This window comes from Acomys russatus, chromosome 25, assembly GCF_903995435.1.
Source record: "Acomys russatus chromosome 25, mAcoRus1.1, whole genome shotgun sequence".
Taxonomy (NCBI): domain Eukaryota; kingdom Metazoa; phylum Chordata; class Mammalia; order Rodentia; family Muridae; genus Acomys; species Acomys russatus.
Window position 1 is genome coordinate 17,059,041 of NC_067161.1, and position 14,078 is coordinate 17,073,118.

General features: G+C 45.0%; 1 protein-coding gene across 1 annotated transcript in view; it reads right to left on the reverse strand.

Moving 5' to 3' along the window:
* Window positions 1-14,078, reverse strand: part of Dock2 (dedicator of cytokinesis 2) — a 403,715-nt gene that overhangs the window by 161,399 nt on the left and 228,238 nt on the right. The gene's annotated exons all lie outside the window — the stretch shown is intronic.

The following is a 14,078-nucleotide window of genomic DNA, read 5'->3' on the forward strand; positions in this document are numbered from 1 at the left end:
GGAGAAAATAAGCTTGTGGGTTGAATATTGGGACCCCGATAGAAAAAAAATGTGAGAGTCTCATGATCTTAGTGGAGAGAAATGACCTAAGTGAAAAAGCAACACCAGTTAGTGTATTATTAGGTCAGAGGCTTGGGAGCATTAATTAGGACTCCAAGAATCCATTTTCCTCCTCTGGAGAACTTAAGGCAAAGAAAGTATTAAAACAAACAAGCAAACAAACAAACAAACAAAAAATAACACAACTTCTGGAGTAGACAGATGCGGCTAGACAGACAGTGCAGTCTGCATGTTGTATATACAGATCTGCCGTGCTGCCTTTGTGCACCACTAAGGAGTGGGAAGGGACACTGTGAGCCTCACCTCTGACAGCAATAACCATCCTCCACCACAATGTGCAATGCGGACAGCTCCATTTCCAGGGCACTAATATCAAACAAAGCAAGGCAGCGGCAAGGGGCTTCCCAGGGATGCTCCAAAGCAGTCCCCAAGCAGCTCTGCACAGCCCATGACAAAAATTCATATTTTCCAAGACTCATCTTTTGACCTTGCTGTGTGCAGATCCACTTGAGGACAGCGGGAGGGAAACACTAAGGCTTGTTTCTGACTTCCAGTCATTCATCTGCTCTGTCTGCTCTGGCACGGATCGGGTAATGGCAATTTTAAGCCACTAGTGAGCAGGCTCCCTCTCCTTCTACAGTCCTGTTCCAGCCTTCTTGGGGTTAGGGGGCTGCTAGGAGTCTGCCCACCCACCCCACCCCCAAAGAGAAAGAATGACTCCCTCAGGACCCAACACTCTGGATCTGCTGACGTAGCCATACTGTGTAGCTTTGAGAAAGGAGTAAGCTGTGCCTTAAAAGCTGTTGACTTTGATGTCACTGTCACCATCTCCCACATATTAATGCTTCTGAGATGTCATTAAATGCTTAGCATCATGCCTCATTTTCCAATCCACACATCAGCCACTTGGGATAAAGGTCCCTTTTACTTGTCATCATGAATTGTATGCTGTAGTAAACCGAGGCCCAGAGAACACACACGATTTACTTAAGCCATGTTTGAACCCCTTATCTACCCTACTCCACAGACCAGAAATTTCAGGTGTTTCTGTTGAAACTGCCATTATATCACCTTTGGTTTCTTCCCTGAGTCCTCATGACTGCTCACTTCTGTCTTGTATGGGGAAACCACTGCCTAGAGCCTGGAATCATGGCTCCCGAAGAAAGGCTGGCAAAGATGGAAAGCTCCCTGCTGTGGGCTGGTGTTGGATCATCACTTGAAGATGTTTCAGCTTTTGCTGGAATTCCATTTGACCTCTGGGGCACTCAGCCTTCAGGCTAGGGGTTCTCTGGAGACATGACAGGGTGACCTTCCTTCCTTCTCCTGGGCATCTTCCCCTTTGCTGTCACCTTAGTTAGAGAACTCACCGTCCACCACGCACTGTCACTCTGGTGTTTCTCAAAATGTCCTCAAAACTCTTTCTCTTAGAGTGTGAGCCTCAAATTCTAGATCTAGGAAACCATTCATGGTCAATATACTTATGATGCTCTCTCTCAGACCTCAAGGTTACAAAAACAAAAGGCTGCTATTTGTTATTGTAGAACACACTGCCCAGAACTGAAATAGGTAAGGATGTTTCACTTGCCTTACATGGAAGATGGTACCAAATTTTATGTTTCTCTCCTAACTTTACTTTTTACTTCCTATCTCCAGTCATATACTGATCATTTTGGGTTTCAATTTGTGTTTCTTTCTAAGTGATCTTCTGTGTCTCCTTCTTTACCATCCGTTCCCACACCCACTCTGCATTTTGAAGACGAGAACCCTCTGATGCTTGTCTCCCGCTCAGCACTCCTGAAGATGATGCCACAAGAGAAATGAAAATAGTCACCAAAATGTATTAAGTGCTTCTGACCCAATGGGCATTTTCTGAAGGCTTTACGGGTGTGCTGCCTTATTTAAAGCCCTCTGATGGCTTCTGAAGGGATAGTATTAGACAATATAAAAATGGGAAAATTAAAGCACAGGGAGGTTAAATGATTTACCCTCAAAAATGGAGGTAGAAATCACCGAGGCTAGCATAGAAACCTAGGGAGTTGGTGCTTAGAACAAAATGTTCTCTCCTTTTGGCTTTGCCACCTAAATCATTAGAACTCTGCTATACTTTAGGAGCTTTTGGTAGTTCAGATAAAGCAAAAAAGTTCAGAGCAGATCTGGACCCAAAAGAGCCTGGGCCTCCCTCTCAGGAAGGGCTGCTGTGAGCTGCAGGAGTTGCTCATCACAGACTGACTGCCCAGCAGCAATGGTGTCTGGCTTTCCTACCATCTGTCCAAAGTGCTGGGTTTGCCTGCCAATTTCTGTGTTCCTAGGTAGTCAGTCCAATCAGATCAGCTCTGAAAATCAGAGAGGCCAGCCACCCCCTCCCCACCCCGCCCCAGCCAACAGCCTGGCAAGAACTGTGACAACTTGGCTCAATACGGGATCACTGATATTAAAGTCCCTACTAAGGCAACATAAACAGGGGTAGGTAAGGTAAGAGGGAATGATCTCTAGGCCAGAAGATAGGAAGAAAGAAAGCCTACTGTGTGCCAGACACTGCTTCTAAGAGCCAAACAAGGATGCTGGGACAGAAGGTATAAGCAAGATTATCCCGGGCCACTCTAGGAGATATGGTGTGAGCACGGGGCTTCTTCCTCAGAGACAAGCCTCCACCAAGTGGTCAGAGGTTGTCATTCAAGGAGATGGGTTGCAAGTAGGGTAATGGATGTAACTAGCTCTGTAGAGGAAAGGCAGAGGCTTGCGTTTGCTGGCTAAGGAAATAGAATAGTGAAGGGTTGCAAAGAGTGTAATACTGTTATCAAAGAGAGAGAAAGAGAAGAGCAAGATATACTAGCAGCTTTATATCCCACACAGCAGTTAGGGTAGAAGACAGCCAGGTGGGTGCAGATGGCTAGGAGTGAGAAATTCCTCTCCCTTGATGCTTAGATAGGCCATCAGCATGTAGCCATCTCCATCTTATCCTAGGGGTAAATGGGCTTGGGGCTGGCCTAGACGACTGACAGTAGCCAGTGCCTGGCTTGCTCTGCTCACACAACCTTCTTTTTTGCAAAAAGACAGAAAGGGGAATGAGGATGTGTACATATGTGTGTGTGTGTATACATATATGTATGTATGTGTGTGTGTGTGTGTGTGTGTGTGTATGACAACCTTGTTATTATGCAAACACTATGGACCCATCATGCAAGAGATCAACAGAAGAGGCCTTGCCATCTGTGGTTGGCATGAAACCCAAGTGGGGCTTCTGTTCTGAACTAGCACAGAGAGCACACCCCACAGTGGGATGCCATTTCAGCCACAGTGGAGGCAACAAGGAAGGGGGAAAACCCTGAGGAAGCAGATCAAAAGAAGGCAGAGATATTCGTGGTCCCACAGGAAGCACAGTACCAAAGCTGGGGACACCCACAGCAGCCCTCTCCCGTGAGGCCTCATTTCCTTACTGCTCTGAATGGTACTTGAGGTTTGCCAAAACTCTCCATAAGGCCTTTCAGATCTAGGTCCAGCATACACCAGTAATATGAACGGTGGCTACTTTGTTCAGCATCTGGTCTGTGGTACATGTGGTATCAGCCACAGTGTTGGCTCTCTCAGAAACAAAGTGTGGCCCTTTAATGGCACCAGAGTCCTGTGCTTCTGCCAAGTGCTAGCTGCCCTAAGTTGCCTGTTCTTCTGGGATGAGCTCTGACCATAAATTCCCCCCTTTCCTTCCTCTTGTGAAAATTCTGCAGTGTAGGCAGGGATCCAGAAGACAGAAAATCACTGCAGTTCCCGGCAGCACTCCACAGCAGCACAGTGGATGGAACACTGCAGTATGCGTGTGTGTGTGTGTGTGTGTGTGTGTGTGTGTGTGTGTGTGTGTGTGTGTTTATGTGGCTGCCGTTTGTCTCTGGCAGGTGTGCAGTGACTGTCTGCCAGAGGTAGGGGTTCCTGCTGAGCCCACGGCAGCCTTTCTGTTGATTCTACAACGGGTACTCAGCTTCCTTCAGCTCCCATGAAAGTTCCCAGATTACACCACGTTTATTTTGCAGCTCTCATGGCCCTGCCAGACATTTTGGCCAATGCTTTCCTCATCTTTATAGTTTTCTTCATTGGAGAATGACTGGCATGAGGTCTGGTTCATAAGACCTTGAAGGAAGGCAGGTAATATGAGCCTTCTTTGAGTGCTTTGTAAACATCATCAAAGCTACTGAGGAGCGGGGGTTTCACGATTCAGTCCAGGGACTAATGTTTTAATCAGGCACAAATGACTGTCGGCATAGGGGCAAAGGTTCTTTTAATGGGAAGTGTCATTTGGACAGTGCATAGGTTGAGACCACGAACTACAAACCCAACTAATTAATAAGGAAACTGTCTCAGGTGTCACAAAACCAAAGACAGCAGTTCTCCTGAGGTGTAGGAAGGGTTTCCAGCCTTAAAAAACAAAACACAACTGGGCCCTATCCACCATGGAGGCAGGAAGGATGTGGCCCTTAACATTGGCCTTAGGAGTGGCTGTAGCAATTCTGTAGCCTCAGAGGGACTCTTCCTAGTAATGCAAGTCACTGGTGTGGGCTCCTGGTCTTTGGAGAAGAAAGAAGAGGAGTGGGACACTGTTACTCATTCCCACCGAGGTGCATCTGATACCGTTATTCCTCCCAAAGCTCTTAGTTCTTCTACTTGTCTGAGCAGGCAGCTCCTGCAGTGTATGGTCATGTAAAGAATAAATCAAAGGCGAATTAAAGACAAAGTGAGATAACCTAAGAAAACAGTAAGAACGCCTCCCCAGTCATGTGATGAGGTAGAAATGCATCTAGAAATACCAAGAAAGCCCCCCCGGGGGGTGGGGGGGAGGACTCTAAATGCCACATAAGGTCAATGATATTAAGACAATGCTCTTTCATAGACGGGACAGAGCTGGACTAACTGGCTGCAGGTGTAGCTGTAATGCTTTTCCCCTTGAGAGACCAAGCTGGAGGTGACCTTTTGGAACTACCAGCATGAGCAGGCAATGCCTCTTGCTGGGACACTGTGGACCAGGGCAAAATTCCTGTGTAGCTGATGTCCCAAGACCTGCAAGGTGGGTGATCCCAAGAGACACTCACTATCCCCCTCACTACCCACCTCCACCCCCTTAACAAAGAACAGCCAGAAGGATGAATTACTAAATCCCTAACTTACTAAAGATAATGGGGGAAGAGAGGCTAGAGAGAGGAAAAGAAGGAGGAGGAAGAGGAGAAAGGAAAGGTGAAAAAAGGAAGTTGAGAGATGGGACATAGAAAAGCGAGATGAGAGAAAGGGGACATGGTGGAGTTGGAGAGCAAAATGAAGAATTATACGGGGTGGGGTGGGGAGGGCGGATAGGGAATAAGGAGGAAGAGGGAATTTAAATAGAGAGGGCAGGACAAGAGGAGGGCTTTGGCAGGATCTGTGGCTTTGGATGTCTTCAGCTGAGCTGTCTTCAACCAGCTCACTAGGCTCTATATAGTATCCCTTGTACTTTTTTTTTTTTTTTTTTTAATGTACCTGAAGCATTGTTTTTACTTTTAAGTGCTCAATGATGGAGAAGAGGAATAAAAATGAAGAGTAAGGTTTTCTTTGACAAATGCAGTTAGTGGCCTAGAGTGTCAGGAAAGCAATGGCATCCATGACCTGCTCTCTAAGGGACAGGGTCTTCTCCCTTGGTCTGCTTCCATGGGCTGAACCTGACCCTAACCTGGATGGAGGTCCTGGCTTCATCACTATTGTCACTCCTCCAGGGAAAAGCAGGGTGCCCTAGCCTTGGCTTCTGCTTTCACCTAGCCATGCAACCCAAGTCACCCTACCCATGTTTCCTGAGCTCCTGTGACCTGCCAGGAGCCATACTGCCTAGGTATGCGCTGGCCACACTGCTCTTCAAGGCCTTTGCAGATGGAGGGGAACAGCTTAGAGCCTCATTTTGCACTCATTTCGAAGAGGATTGTCTTGGGAGTTTTTAGGGTTGATTTTTCTGGACATATCAGATCCTACGGTAAGGTTCAGAGTGACCGGGGACACTGAGATTCCCACATTTCCTAGAACAGCTCTACTTTATTCTGTTGAAGATAGTGAAATACTACTTAAGGTGGAATTTGGAAATAGGATTTCACTACTAAGAGAGTTTTGAGAACTGGTGACTAAGATTCTTCCAGGTTCTAAAATTTAAAGTCCTCTGTTTTAGTTGGGCATCGCGGTGTACACCTGTAATACCAGCACTCAGGCAGTTGGATCTCTATGAGTTCAAGGCCAGCTTGGTCTACTAATGGAGTCCAGGACAGCCAGGGCTACACAGAGAAACCCTGTCTCATAAGACAAACAAAAACTGTTTTATTGCTAAGGTTATATTAGTCCTTGAAGTCTCTGTCTATAAGAAATCATTATTAAACACTTAAGGAGATTCCTATACTGAATGGGCTAATAGACAGCAAATGAATGAATAAATAAGCCAAGAAGACAGAGTGTTCATTACCCCGAGGGACATGGGAAGTAGAAAGGGCCAGGAGAGTCCTGGTTCTGACAACTTTGGAGCTAAGTCTTTGCATTAAAGGGCTGGACTTGGAAGATGAGGGGGAAGATCAGGTCAGAAACAGGAACAAAAGTGAAATCCAGATGGAGAGAGTGACCCTGGTATCCCAGGAGTAAGAGTATCAGATCACAGAGAGCCTAGCGAGAGTAGGACAAGGTGAGAGGGGATCAGGAAGGTGCCAGAGCCAGGTGACTGTGGGACGTGAAGACTACAGGAAGAATTCAGAGTGATCTAAAGTGCAGTGGGACATCATCTTTGCTGGGTTGCACAGAGGGGGCTGTTGTGATCCGACTGTACTGTGCCAAGAACACATTAGTGCCAAAAGGATGGCAGAGAAGAAAGTGGACAAAAATGGAAACCATTCTCAGGGTGGTTCACATATGAGAAAAAGGAGACCCGAGGATAAGTACCTGGAACTGTGTGGAAAGGTCCAATGTGACACAGAGAAATGATAACGAGGTTCTGTCATCCGTATGCATATAATCTGTGGTCTTTTGATATAGAACCCATACAATTTTGGTCTTAATGTCATCTTCCAGAGACTAATTCTGCCTTCATGTAGCCCATTTTGGTAATGCTAAAGAATTGAGTTAGTTTCTTTTGTCTTCTTGAGCATTGGGGGAGAGGGGGAAGAACTATGGATCTAAATAAACCAAAAATAGAAATGCCCCTCTTTGGATAGGCTTATTGAAAGGATGCTGGATCTCCAAATTGGAAACAGAGATAATGATTTAGATCATACCATTAACTCTTTGATTTTATATGTGTGTGCAATAAACACCTGCTAACAGATTTGACCAAGCAATTAAATGAATATAAATGGAAGGGAGTAGAGATTGGATTAAAAGACCCAGGGGCAAATGATCAATAGTGACTTGATGGGCCTTTCACAGGCTCAGGCCTGTGCCTCATACTTTGGAGATTGCCGAGGACCATTAGGACACATCTTTCTCCTTTGGAAAACAAGACCAACAAATAGAAATAGATAATCTTACCATCTAAGGAAACCTAAGGACTCAGGGTCTTGAAGCTGATAGCCAGTTCAAGTCCCATCCCTGAGACTTAGGTCACTTCATCTAATCTTCTTTGAACCAGAAACAATGCTTACCAGCTTCCTGTGGGGGATCACACAGGATTTGGAAACACTTTGTTATAAAATGTGGCATGGATAGTAAGGGTCATTGCAGTACAGAAAGGAAAGAGAAGGGGCACGCATGTCAGCAAATAAGGCTGTCCAAGGAAAAAGAATAGAACAAAGAGCCTCCTGCTCAAAACTCACCAGTGGCTTCAGAATCTAAACTGGGTTTTGGAAACCTGTGTCTGCAGACCCCACTCTACTGCCTGATTTATGAATAAAACCTCAGACACTGTCTACAAATCACCCATCATTTCTCTCTTCCCACTGTAACAGGTATGAATGGCTTAAACAGAACTATTGGGAGAAAAGTAAAAGTGTTTACTATTTGGTCCGAAACATAAAGTTTAAACCCGAACTAACAAAGAAAAATGCCCTGATAGTTAAATGCACAGGAAATGAATCAGAGCTTTTCTCCATGTCACCTACAGCTCTGTGTTCCATTTGGTACTGCCTTCCAGCAGCCCATTCCATCCCTTGGTGCCAGATCTCACCCTCCTGCTATGGTAGAGATGTGGACATATTCGTGTTTAGAATCTGAATCATGTCCATTGTAGTGTATGCCTCCAACAGACCCCCAATTTTGACCAAATTCACTCCGAGTCATGTGCTGGGAAAGCACAGTATACTAAAGAGATGGATGTATTTCACTCATCCCAGAACTATTGATAACACATCACTGAAGGGGAAAGAAAGACAGAAAGCAAGCTTACACTTAATTGTGTAGGCAGGAAAATATTGATGCCATGTTAGCGGTAGAACTTAGTGCAATGCATGTAGTAGTGTGTGCATGGGGTCCCAGCTACTTTGAGGACTAAGGCAAGAAGTCAAGGGTAGCTTGAGCGATATAGCAAGATCTCACGTCTTAAGTAAATTTTTAAAAATTGCCTTATTACACAGAAGTCAAGGCAAGTTAGATAATATGTGATTGCATTCATTTGTTCTGTAAAAGTTCACTGAAGATCTGTTTGGTGTCAATCCAGGGGCAAAGGTTTCGAGTAGATCCTCATTACATCTTGTTCTCAGGGAGTTTTTGGTCTAGCTGAAAAGACAGTGTCAGGAGATAATACCACCACAGGTAGACAAGGACATACCAAAATGTGTGAAGCATGGATGTGACAAGATGGCAGGTGTGGTTTCTGGGTACACCACTTTATACATTCCCTCCTGTCAGTGGAGGCAAAAGCCGTAAGATCCACTTAGAAACATCTCATGTCGTCATTTGCATTCTATCTAATGAACTAGTGCTGACCTACTGCCTACCTTAGATATCTCTTTCAATTGTCAATTGGCCTGTTTTATACAGGCCAACTCACTTGTTCCAGGCCAACAACTCATCCAAGGCAATCACGAATAAAAGCCTATGCACTTAGCCTTTCTTAGTGTCCCCTACATACACCCCTGAGCAGAGACCTGGGGAGGCGGTGCAGAGGAAACGTGAGGTGTGCAGCTCACAGCAGTGGCATTGGTGGCTGTGCCTGTCAAACAGGTACACACTGACTGATCCTCAGAAGACCTCTGATATGGGCAAAATCCATAGCTAGGACATAGATGGTTGGTTAATGTTCAGTAAGTCAATAATCAAGGGAAACCTAGAAACTATTGCCAAGATCAGATTTGTCCCCTAGCCTGCAGGCATGCAGCAGGCTGCTGGGTCACTCTGGGGAGTGATTCTGGACACTGGCCAGGTTATTAATTGAGCCTTAACTGACAATGCTGAAGGAACTCCCTATCAATTAGTGGATAGCTGGGAGCTCATGAGACTTAAGGCATCCAGAGGGCTGTGTCTTTTATCCAGGTGGGTGCCCTAGGAAAGGGGCCCAGAGGGGGCTGGGCACACAACTGTGTGTCTTACTGAAAGAGAAGGCCATTTCCTAAGCTTCCCAGGCCAGGTCTAGAACCCAGAATTTTCACATTAGCTTAATGATTCAGATATTCAGTTTCAAGTCCTCACTTGTATCAAACATAGTATAGAACAAAAATGTTTAAATGTCCATAATTAAAAATAAAACCATATATATATATATATATATATATATATATATATATATATATATATAGAGAGAGAGAGAGAGAGAGAGAGAGAGAGAGAGAGAGAGAGAGAGAGAGAAATGGCTCAGCTGTTAAAAGCACTTGCTGCTCTTGTAGAGGACCCAAGTTTGGTTCTCAGCACCCAGTTCACGTTGCTCACAACTGCTTGTAACTCCAGCTCCTTGGGATATGACACTCTTTTCTGGATTTCTCACACACTGCACTCACATGTGTACCCACCTACATATGCATAGTTAAAAATAGATTGTCAAAAACATTTAAAATGCCCTTTTAAAATAACTTCGACCCAAGGATGACAGATAGCATTTCTTCCCCTTTATTAGCAATGATAAAACACAGTTATCATGAACTTCCCAAGCATAAGGGCAGAGGCACTGGTGAACGGGGCTCCTGCACACAATGGTGAGGCTACAAGTACAGAAAACTTTCCAGAAGGCTAGGCTAGAAAACACATAGTGTCAAAAGAATGTTAAACATAGTTACTTTCATCTGCTAATTCTTCTATGGATTTATTCCAAGGAGAGGATTAGACAGATGTGCCATGGTTCATGCGGAAAACATGTTTCCTATGGTATTGTTCATAATACCAAGTATTTAGAAATATCTAAATATCGTCAGACAGGGAGTACCTAAAAAGATCAAGGTACACTACACAACGACAGAGTCCTGCCCCGAGTCAGGAAGCTAGCAGAGGTCTATGAAGCACAGTGTGACACTTTCTCCATCCAGGTTCTTCATAGAAGGGAAGGCTTCTTGCCCATCTTTCTAGCCATGTGAACAGCACACGTGCACACTGCAACATGTGACACAAAGAACAGACACACCCAAGTTGGTGGTGCATACTGGCTCTGGGTGGTAAGGTAGCCAGTGATTTTTTTTTCTTCCTTTATAAAAATACATATGTTATTTGAATTTTTATAATAAGCCCGTGATATCTTTACAAATAGAAAAATCGACTGTACTTAAAGGTCAAATGAAAACTTCTAAAGGGGATGTGGCTTTCCCAGAGAAAGGGCAGTGCTGAAACTGGAGTGCTAGCTGCATTTTAGGAGAATGTGAAGGGAGCTTGCAACTTGTAGTCTTTGTGTGGACTGACTTAAGCCCTGGAGAAGGCAGCAAGGCTTAGTTTACGCTCCAGACTCAGTCCTTAAGCTCAAGATCCAGCTCTGTCGTTTTCCAGGTAACCAACTTGGGGCAAACTATGCCCTTCTGTTTTCCAATGTCCAAATTTATAAAATGAAGAACTGATATCACCTGCCTCTAAGAGTCACGAGGACTCAGAGAGTAAATGAAAAACACCCATCACAATGCCTGGCATATAATCAATGGCTGCTAGACACTAGAACTCACAGACAGCAGCTCCAGCTTGTGTGAGTTTACATTCTGGGAGTGGAGGTGCTAATGAAAAGCAAAGGATAACTAGACAATAATAGGCCACAGAAGCAGGCATTGGGAGGTCTAGGCTGCTAAGGATCCAAGATGCATAGGTTTAGGCACATGACAGTCTCATCAGTCTTGGCTCCTCACTTCACAAGGTAAGAATCATCTCCAGAAGGTCATGCTGAGGATTTAGCACCAAAGGCACACACAGCACTTAGTCACGCAAGTTATCAACACACACTTGTTACTATAAACATACAATAATTATGTGACTATGCCATAAGTAGCAAGCTTCCTGTCCCTACAGGTGTCCAAGTAGGCTTAACAACTACTTCTGGAAGGGAAGAGACTTATTCATAAAAGAATCATATGTCTAGATTCAACTGGATCTAAAAAGCCTGTGCAAAGTCATGGAATCATGGAACTGACTTTAAAGCTGTTAGTGGGTGTGCCATTCTGGGTGATGGAGTCATCACACCCTGGGGAGTCATGTGGCAACGCCATGGTCAGTGACTGACCTGATTGTTAGACCAGTGAGCCTGGGACTAAGGGTTCTTCAAAATTGCTCATTCTTAAACCCTCCTCCATTGCTCTGGGGAAGCTGAAGAGGGTGGTTTACTCACGGGTGGGCTGCACATCCTGTGGGTGCTGCGTTCAGTCTTCACACAAATACACATGGCTGCATAGTCCCTGGGACCCACAAAGAGACATGGTAACAGGCAGATAATACCAGCAACAGGAAGAACATGCTGGTTACTTCCTGTCTGCTTGGCTGTGGGCTTAGCTCCTTGTCAACATTATCTCATGTACTTCTCAAGAAAGTGAGCTACTGCTGGATGTCATCCCATTTTACACATGACTATTTAAAAAACGAGGTTTCTTCAGAGAGTGAGAAGTAGGGTCTAAGCCAGGTACAGTGGCGCACACCTGTAATCCCAGCAGTGAGGGAGGCAGAGGCAGGCGGACTGACATGAGTTTGAGGCCAGTCTTGTCTACAAAGTGAGTCCAGGACAGCCAAGGCTACACAGAGAAACCTTGTCTCAAAAACAAACAAACAAACAGCCAAAAAAGTAGAGTCTAGGGTGCACTTTGAATATGAAGGCTAAGGTGGTTAATTTCAGAACAAAACAAAACAAAACAAAACAAAAAAGCTTCACAGCAGCATCTCAAATGAACTTGAATTCCTTTTGGGACCAGTCACACACATAGTGAACCCTCTCAAGACGTAGGAGCAGGGAAAGCCAATGTGGCCACAACATCATCCAGCAACTCCATAGAAAACAGAAGACCAAGAGAAAAGGTGTTGGCTGAATCCCACCCACTATGCAGGAAACCATCACCCCGCCTCACCCCAGCAGCAGGAATAGAGTGTGCTGTCAACAGTTCCAACTTCAGGAGCCAAGTACTATTGCTAGAGAGGCCAAGAGACTGGGTCTGCTCAGCAAGATGGGGTACCACACAGGTTACTCTCCCTAAGCTATCCAAGGGCTGGGAAGGAATGTATTTGCCACTTGTTTTCTTTTACAAGCCCTTGGTTTACCCAGGCTGGCTGTGAACTTACATCACTCTCCATCTCTCTGGTTTGTTTTCTTCTGACAAGGCTAGGTCAGAGTATCTCTCAGACCTGGAGTGATTTTGCTTTTTTCAAACCACAGCCAGCATTTGTCTACACACCAGGCAGATCCTAAGGGGACAGAGCCAAAGCTTCCTGACTTGAAATTGCAGATACTTGGATTCAAATTGTACGTTGACCTTCTTGTGAGCCTTGAGTTTCTGTACCAGTCAGGATGATACCTCATCCTTCTGGTGTACGGCTTAAAGGAGATGCTTCTACACTGGAAAGGCAGAGGGGGCAGTGTTGGAGAGCCAAAGTTGAAGCTATACAGCTTAGCATCAGATCCTGGCTCTACCACTAAGTGTTTATCTTTACACATGTTACTTAACCTTTCTGAGCCTCAGTGTCCTCAACTCTAAGTAAAATGGGAGGAACAGCACCCATCTATGTGGGAGTTTTGTGACAGGTGAGGGAGTTCAGACTTGAAAAGTGCTTGGTACTGTGCCTGTCACATCAGTGGCTACTCAGTAAATGTGAGCTGCTATGATTAATGTGTACAAAGCCCTTGGCATGGTAAAAATAAGTATCCAATAAATGGTGGCTGTTATTCTTACAAGGCACATGCTCCTCGGAGAATTTTGTGCACATTTATCTCCTTGAAAGCAATAAAAATGAAGATGTTAGAGAGGACTCCTGTCCTTAGGTAAATGTCAGTCATAGCTGGGAGAAGCCACAGGTTCTCTTGTCCCTGCAAGGTACCCAGGACCTCCACGTGCCCTGCCTGTATCTAGGCTCTCCTCGGCTACCTTCAGACCCGCCCTTCACGTTGCCATGTACCCTTTCAGCATATGTTCATTAATCACCTACAGGGACCCCAGAAGAGGGCTGGAAACCAAGGCATAGACCGCAAAGGCTCCATCTACAGCCTTTCTAGTTACAGGATAGTGGGCAGTGCACATTAACTAAGTGCACACCCAACAGCTGTTTCATGACAGCTGGACTTGTATCCTAAAAGATGTGACGGCAGGGAGCACTTGTGATGCCATTTTATAGCCATATCCACTTCTCCTCTCTCCCACCTCCCTGGTAGTCATCAATATACTGTCTATTAAAATTCTCTTAACTTCAAGAAGGCCATGCAAATGGAGGCATGCAGAGCTATCTTTTGCAACAGTCTTGTTTTTGCTACCCCATTCGAGTAATGTATGCCAATGTTTCCTTCTTTTTTTTTTTTTTTTTTTTTATCACTGAGTGGTATTTCACATCTTGGATGTAGCATAGCTTGCTTAACCATTCACCTATGGGAGGGCTGTATCTGTGTCTTTGGGGGTTATCAATAATAAAGCTGTGATGAGCACTTCACGAATGATGTCATGGAA